This window comes from Alosa pseudoharengus, unplaced genomic scaffold (genome assembly GCF_046254945.1).
Source record: "Alosa pseudoharengus isolate Yale_2024_CS ecotype anadromous, Long Island Sound unplaced genomic scaffold, YU_APseudo_1.1 YU_APseudo_1.1_scf_7, whole genome shotgun sequence".
In the NCBI taxonomy this organism is placed as follows: Eukaryota; Metazoa; Chordata; class Actinopteri; order Clupeiformes; family Clupeidae; genus Alosa; species Alosa pseudoharengus.
Window position 1 is genome coordinate 5,604,951 of NW_027468859.1, and position 9,369 is coordinate 5,614,319.

The following is a 9,369-nucleotide window of genomic DNA, read 5'->3' on the forward strand; positions in this document are numbered from 1 at the left end:
GATGAGCAATTCATACATGAGTACAAATTGTGACAACCAACCCCGGTCTCCCCTATATTAAGTCATTATCAAATCACTCACCTCATGGAAAATAATTAATTACATTCATTTCTGATCACAATTACTTTTATTTCCTGGTATATGCATCTGAAAACAGCAACCAGAAACAACCAATACAAATGGATTATCTACACAGCCCTATGTGCTTCTGTAATTCAAAGTCAGTTAATTGCACGTTTCAATTATTTAGAAAATAAAATGTAATGAAAAATGATTAATGACAAATCACAAGGCAAACATTTGATTACTTGTGCCAAATAAACCCTTCAAGACCAAGCATGTAAACAGTCTGAATTGATTATCCTTGAATTAATTGAAACTGACTTCCTTGTTGAAAGCAAGGACACTGCATCAAGCGCCAGTGTCTTCATTGGCTTATTATACTTGTTTATTTTTCAAGTTAATTAAATCCCTATAGTCATTTCCGTGAGTATCATAGTCCAGTCACAGGGCCGTTATGTCCTTACAAAATAACTGCATCTGTGTATTTCTCTCTCTCTCTAAAGCTTTCTGTGTTTTCTCACATGCTTTTATGTTTTAGCCTGTATGCCTGGATCATATCACATCATGGAGTATGAGGTAGAACTCTCTTACTTATACCCCTCCAAAATGCTGACACAACACTACCCCGAACCCACAGATGGCGTTATGAAAGGATCGTTGTTCGCTCTTATCTTCGCAAGTCAGCAATATTGCTGCCAAGGGTACAAACTTTTCACCTTAAGTTTACGGAAAGTTCAGGGGTGTACAGTATAGAGTGATCACAGGTCATACATTGTGCATGGGTTAAATATCGTTCGCCCCCCTGCACTCTCCTACTGGTTGTTATGAGTAGAGCTTGCCCTGTGTACGTGTTATCTTGCAGCTTCAAGGCCGACTTTTTTTTTCTTCAAAAGGCCCAGGCTAAGGCAGCATGAGACACAGTGCAACAAAATGAGACACAGGGCAGCAAAAAAAGGCATCGGAATACAGAGTGCACATTCTGGTAGGATGGCTTCGTTATGTTATTAGTAATAGTTAAACTTGTTATTTAAAATGTTATAAAAGTATGTTAGCTAGGAATAACTTCAGTGTATTACTTGATTATGATTGAGGTTATATGAATACATGCTTTACAGTTTCAAACTCGTTCTCTCACATCATTATGTCTACAAACCATAGTGATAATTTTATACAACAGAAGCATATGTTGAAGAGGGCATTTGTGTGTGTGTGTGTGTGTTGGTGTGTGTGTGTAAGGGGCGGGTGGTTTTAATCAATGCCACTCTCAAGGCCTACACACACAACAGGACACGGCAGTCACATCGCTGTAATCGGCCCCTTTCTATTTTTCAGGGCGATTTTGATACGTCATATTAGACAATTAAACAGCTGTATGGTCAGTGTAACCTTTTTCCCAATGAAAACATCATCATTCCGCATCATTCACGTCACGTAATTTGTGAGTCAGAGGTCGAAAACTGGGGCTAGATTTTGCTAACAGAGTTTAGGGGCTCGTCATCACTTTTGTCGTCACGTTGTAGTTCGTTTGTAGTCCATGTGGCCTTTCATGTCCAATAGTTTTAATGTGAACTTGGGAATTTGCCGTTTTTTGTCACTTGAAAGCTGCATATCTTTCTTTCACAAGCATCTTACACTATATTCTAAGCAAATACAGTTGTTTATTAAGGATTAGTGAGTGTATGTTTTAACCTTTGTTGTGGCATCCGTGTTTGTCACACATTCCGACGACAAAGCACATGAACACTCGCTGTGGGAAAAACAAAGTAGCCTAATCACGGGGGCGGTCCTTGTCATTCCCAGGTGCCATGAATGCACCATCTCCACTAAATCGATGGGTGATCGCGTCTCCTGTAGTGTGTGTACTAGTAAAGCGATTAACAGAATTCCACCGGTGTGTTTGACTGTTGTATCGCCAGCCATATGTGGCGGGCTTCATTCTCTTTCCTGTCAGTCTTCAATGTCATGTCCAGAAGCCACTCAATTAAACTAACTACATTGTATGTCCCTAGTGAGAGTCAATATCAAGCATCACATAACAAATAATAACAAGAGTATGTAACTGTAGATTTACCAATAATGCTCAACAGTGAGTAAAAAATAATAATTGATGAAGACCTATTATCTGAGGTCATTGATGTTGACCTATACACATCCAAGCGAATGGTAAAATAATGCCCCCCTGTGGCTAAAGTGAAACATTACTAGGGCCGTATATTCAATGATGGGCAAAGTGCAGTCTTAAGTCTGAAGATAATTGAACAACTATGCAAAATCAATATGCTAAATTTACACCTCAATGTTACAAAACAGGGTTAAACCAACTGACTTGTAACCAACTGAATTATTATTAAATTACTATAGCCTAGCATCCCGTGATTGGTGGGCTGCATTGTTTAAACAGCCACTGGAAACTCCACCACATCCAGGAAGAGCTTGGTCTCCCTGTGAATGGCCAGGTGCATGATGTGGAAACAGGTAGAATAGACCTCTGAAGTTAGCCTACAAAAAAGATACCATCTTTGCCCATACAGTATAAGGAGATCCAGTATCTTGAGATTTTTCCTATGGGAAAGAAACATGTGGATTTTGAAGTATCGCACCTTCCAACTGGGAAATGTTTTAAACCCTGGCATTGTTGTAGGTGTAGCTTAAACTTAAACTGTTGATAAAGCACATCGCACTGCAGTCCGAAAACAATGCATTTATCATTGCTGTATAAAAATATTTTGACTGCATTTTTTTATGTTTGTAGACGCCGCTACTACCACAGGCATTTTCGATTTAGACACTAATGTAATATCATCCTTCTCGTCACTGATTTGGCCTCCACCCTGGTGGCTGAGGGAAACATTTATTTCCTATATAAACTGTATATATTACTATTATTATTATTATTATTATTTATTATTATTAGAGAGAGAGATGATTATGTATTATTATTAGAGAGAATTACATTTGCTGCCAGGGCTAGTCTAGCAACTCTCCGTTGGCTTGTGAGCTCCAGAAATCGAAACTCAATCAGGCCAATGAAATCGTGTATAGAGTCGTTAGGTGGGCTTAACATAATGATTGATGGCAGAGTTGCAACGGTTTGGCTTGAATTCCCTGCTACTTGAAAACAAATAAGATGGATGTTGCTGCTGGCGAACAGTGTGACACGAGTTAAGCTTTTATTAGCCTAAGTTGGCAAACGTTTGAACTAGCCAACTAGCTCCGCTGGTGGGAAACGCATGGGACTCTTAGCGCTGCCGCTGTCCTATTGCGTGCAGAGGGAATTTGAAAGACAACTGATTATCCCGCCCCTCGGACTGAGCACTGCGAACGGTGAGTGCCCAGACCCTACATTTTAATGTTGGTCTGGCTCGTCAGGCTAGTAGAATTGCATAACCAACATACAATTGTACCAACAAAAAACAAGTAGCCTACAACATGGGGCAATGCACAAAAAAAAATCAACAATGAAATATTATATTATTACCATCAATTACTTCATCTAAGGAGTTGGTTTGACTTGTAAAGCTGCATTAAGGAGTGTAGGCTATGTCTAAGCAAAATAATCCAAAGGCACACTGCTTTTCATAGTTATTACTTACTTTTTATAGTTTATACTTACGCGTTGCGACAAAAAATGTCTTCATCAGACCAAGATGCTCTGATAAAGACCTAAATTAAAGGCTTTTTAACTAAGAAAAGCAGTGTGTCTTTTTTGGTTAGACGTAGTCTACACTCCTTAATGAAGCTTTACAAGTCAAACCAACTCTTAAGAAGTGAAGTATCCCCTTGATACCAAAGAGCACCTGCTTTCAAGACATATCAGTGAGGAAGCACTTCTGACCACCAGCCTTTTTTGGTATTTGAGGAAAATTGGCTAACAGGTTAGTACTTGATGCTTAATACCTTACTCAATACTTGACCAATGGCTGTAACCCTTTTACCTCAACCTATTCTTGCACTGACATAGTTTTGTTACAGTATATTATCTTGTATACATTATACATTATTCTCTTATATGTCCATATTACTATCCCCACCCTATCAACTGTACCTTATATTGCATCTTGCTTGTGTCTGTTGAGGGGTCCACGACCATGGCACCCTTGACAGGGACAACAAGGAAGCGATCATCCTCAGCTACACACTAAATTACAGGCTCAGTCCCTGCCCTGTCATGCTTGATCATCCTTAAGCACACTATGTTGATATTTTATTTAGTTTTTATAGTATATTTAGTATTTTAGTAGCATGTTTAGCTTCTACTGTCTCTATTGTACAGTGGAGTTTTTTTTTATATGTATATTACTTTTTCTGCTGTAAGTGCATGTGTGTGATGATGTCTGTATGGTACTGAGACCTTTCCCCTTGGGGATCGATAAAGTATCTATCTATCTATCTATCTATCTATCTAGTCTGGGTTTACCCAGGCTAGTATGTTTGGGTTGTCTTTATTATCCACTGGTGAGTCCTACTCTGTGTGGGTGGTGCATTTTCTAATAAAACCTCTGCAGGTTGCATCAAGATTTGTAGTTTCGGAAGAAATGGAAATAAATATGCAAATGAAATGGATATAGTTATAGCTAGCATTGTAACACAATAAATCGGACCATTTAAACTAGGTTATTTTGCATGTGAAATGTAGAAGTATTTATCAAATTGTTCAACAATACTTAACAGGCTACTAACTAATGCACAATGATATAATATACAGTAGGTATACACAAATGTCTCAAAAGAAACCAAAAACAGAAGAAGGTGGGTACATAGTATAAAAAGAGGACATCATGACATGTTTTTTGTCTCTTGAAATGATGGCTAGTGTATAGCTTTACAATGGGCAGAGGAAGTCTCAGAATGACTCTGTTCTTTGTCAGAGTGGGAAATCTGCATGCAGGCCAGACCTCGTAGATCTTTTCATTTTCAGACTGAATCAGCAAAACATCGACACAGAATTGTTCATGGGCTCCAGCACATGTGGGCTGCACATTGTAGGATATTAGCGGATGCACTAGAAAAATAAGCTATACCCATGTGAACAGAAATAAAAAAGAATCATTAAAGATCCTACCAATAAAATGTAGAGGATAAGGAAGACAAAGGAACACATTTATACAGCATTCAAAACGGAAGTCAAAGTACAAAAGAGCATAGTCTGCAAAATGTACTGTACGTAGCCTGAATTTACCTGGAACACAATCAATTATTAAGGCTGTTTTGTTATGAGCTAAACCCAGCTTGCAAAATATATATATATTTTTTAAGGTAAAGCCTTGACATTCATAAGGCATTCACACCTCAGTCCAGCAGATGGTGTTAAATTGCAGACTGCCTATAAACTCAACAGAAGAAGTCCAGGGAGAGTTTTGAACATGGGTGGCCACCATGCCATTTTGGGCCTTGCTGATTTCTTATGCTCTCATTTTTCTCATCAAAATTATTCTAATTTTTCTCCCAATTTCCTCTTTGTTATACTTTTAATTTAATGGAGCCCTTAGATACTGATTTATGTTCTGATTTATGTTCTGATTTATGTTTATGTTGTGGTCAGTGTGCCTGGAGACTGGTTTTGGATGGGATTTTTTGTTGCCATAGTGTGCATGTTGTTGTTGTTTTAGTTGGCCTTTTGTTTAAAGTAAATCACACATCCTAAATGATGTAAACAACGTAAGCTTGTAAAATAACTCAGTAAGAAAGTCTGGTGTTCCATTTGATGTGCGTTCATTTATACAGTGCAGAACTGAAGAAGAGTCTGAATGAGCAAACAGTATTAGTCTTTTTGGGCCTTATCTGCTCTGCTCACTGAAGAGCCCTTAGAATGGCCACTGTTGTAAATACAGAATGGCCATAATTTATTCTATAACCATTTTTTTTATTTAGCTGGGTAATATAAAAACCCATCACTAATTGGTTAAACTGGTATCTTTGGAGCTGTCTGTGTAAATCTAGAACCGTGCCCCAACTTGACAGGATCTACAGCTGCTAAGCAGGAACACTCTATTCACTGTGTAATTTAAAGTCAACATGCACAAAAGGCAGAAGCCCGACTAGGCCTTAATTTTATATGAACTAATTATACATACTTAAATAATTTGGAGAAAATGATCTGACCACAATTGGACATACTGTCATGTCCTGCTGAATACCTGTTAGAGCATTACTGATTTTCATCTCAGTTAATCACTTATCTCTAAAACATTGTCCAGTACAATGTTTCAGACTGGGGTCATGCTTTTACATCTTAGCAAACTCTTTGCATTGCATTATTGTTGTCTTCCCTGGGCACAATCCTCTGAGGGTCATCAAAGAGACATTCAAGTTACATTGCAAAGGAAACTTTAAATAACAATAAATACTACCAAAATATTGTATATTGTGTAAGGCTTGCTAAAATATTTTACTCAAAATATATGTATATAATTACAGGAGGCGGGGCAGCAGTCGGTAGAGGTAGCTCAGGGGGTAGAAGAGTCGTCCAGCAACCAGAGGGCTGTCGGTTCGACCCCGACTGTCCTTACCCTGTCAAAGGGTCCGTGAGCATCACACTGAACCCCAAAGTGCTCCCGATGTGCTGGCTAGTGCTTTGCATGGCAGCCTCCGCCATTGGTGTATATGTCTGTGAATGGATGAATGTGAGGCATGACATTGTAAAGCACAGGGGCAACCCATGCCAGCCATTGACCCCTTTATCTAGACCCTGAACCTGGACCCCAACAGAGGTTCAAGGTGGCTCTGCAGGGCCGGAGCCCAGGTGGAGATGACATAGGCTCAAAGCCACGTTCCAGTGTGTACATAGACGCGAGGTAACCCCAGAGAGGGCATGCAACCTTATTGTGGTGTGTTGTTCTCCATAATATTGCAAGGAGAGCAACAGCCCACCATACAAATGAATGATGAAGACTGTCCCCTCCACCCAACAGATGCTCTTGATGGATGGAACAGTCCTTCGAGACATAATTTGTCACAACCACTTCACAAATTAACCTCCCCTCCACCACCATCATTTAGTGCACCATCACTCAATACTTACACACACACACACACACACACACACACATACACACACACACACACACATAAATTATACGCACTATGTACTGTATGTATGGATGTAGGTTGCATGCATCCACCATGCATCTAGACTGTCTCTCAGCAGCAAAAATAACTGTTCACAGGTATCGTAAAACATGATATGGTCAGAAAGGATTGGTTGCTGAACATACATACACACACACATAAAGACACAGACACACACACTTACAGTAGGTACTTTATGTGAATCCCTTGCAGATGGTCCAGAACACAATAAGGCATCTGGCTTTCAATCAACTTAATCACCTAATTAAATCACTCCAGTGCGCATTGATTTCCACTGGCTACACATAGCCTAAATCAAATTAAAGTCACTAATGCTTGCCAACTACTGGGACTGCATCCGTCTACTTGAACTCAATTATGCAGGCTTATACTTCTTTTTCACCACTTACATACGGAAGGCCTATTTGTGCATTATCTGTACGTGACTTCAGCATTTTAAAGAGTGAACACTCCTCAAAGGTGAACTGCGAAGGTTTTCACTAATTGGGTGGGACTTATTTGGACTTATCAAGTCATATTTCTATGCGGATGATATTAAACCTTATCCATCTTTCCCACCTGAGGATTAATATTTCTGCTCGGATTTCTGCATGCCTCAGAGATATTACAGTCTGGGTGAGAGACCAACACCTTCATTTCAATCTCTCTAAATCTGAGCCTCTGGTATTACCAGTCTCTGGTATTCCCTAACCTTAACTCTAACTATAACCCTAGCCCTAACCTCAACCCCAACAGCATCCAGGTTGGCTAATCTACACTCGAACCCAGCTAAAAAGGCATATTACTTGGGTGTCAGAATTGATGACACCCTAAATTTCTCTGAGTATGAAGCTTGTCACAAAAGTCATGATGGATTATCCTATACAATAACATATACAATAACCTATCTACTTGCACCCATCGATAAATTCCATAATGACATTTACATTTTTCAGGTTTTAATACATAAATTGACCTCATCATCACTCTAAAGGTGCAATTTTTTTACCACATGCTCACCATGTTTGCCAAGTGTCAGACCTTCTGGGTTTCATCCTGGGTTAAGAGTCTCGAAATTTCGGCTTTTAATCTCCGACTTTATTTCTCATAATTATGACTATCTCTTAATTACGACTTTAAAACTCATAATTATGACTTTATATCTCATTATTTCAACTTTAAATCTCAGAATTATGACATCATTTGAGGCTCTTTTTTGTTTTCCAGTGGCGGGAATGGGATTTCATAAACAACTGAGAACCCACACAACACCAAAGATTTAAAACGTCCAAGAAAAAAGTCAACTGGGAACGTTCGCTTCTATCTGTCAAATTTGAACTCACTTCATGCTTTATGCGCATCATAACACTGTAGTCTCTCTTAGGATTAGTGCTTAATTAGCCTATACAAGAACACTATCAGTTCTTGAAAAAAACCTTCACAACACTTTCATTAGGGTTGAAAGTCCACCCCTTTAATAAAAAATAACCTCATGCGGATGGATATCTTCTGCTCTTCCCAAATACATTGTAGCCTGGTGAGATGTTCCATGACCTTGTATGGTTCCAGTTGCAGGCCTAGTTCCCAACCACAATTGACTGAGATTTTAGAGGTTTTATACCGATGCTACAGATCTTGTGGCTGGTGCTACAAATCTATTCACCTCTGCAGCACCACTGATACATGCAAAAATAAGTTAACAACCAACCCTAGTATCGCACAGATTTCATGTAGGCTATCCTGTCTGATACACCACATTGTGTTTGCTGTTACAAAATAGTCTGGGTCATGTGGTTGACTGGAAGACACAAGCATGCTATTGATTGTCGGTCAATGATCAACAGTGGCAGTGCAAAAGGTGAAGTAAATAAAGTCATGAGTATTGTTTGAACTGGCCAGTGGAAGGAAAACCTATCCCTTTCATATAATATAGGTTTCCATGATCAATTAGTTTCATTGATATCATCATAGTAACATTATCACCGTAACAGTTGTCAACATTCTTGATATAACACTCCTAAGCATTTGACTGTTTTTGGTATAAAACATTGGTTTACAGTGCACTCACAGAATATGATGATCATGAGGAGATGATTGCTGAATGTGACAAAAAATATTATGGGCTTGAAATTCCGTAATTGCATAATTGTGTTAAACAAAACTGTCATTAGTAATATTACATTAAATCATTGATATTGTCATCTTATTCCAATCTTAGGAAGGGTTCAGATGAAGTGT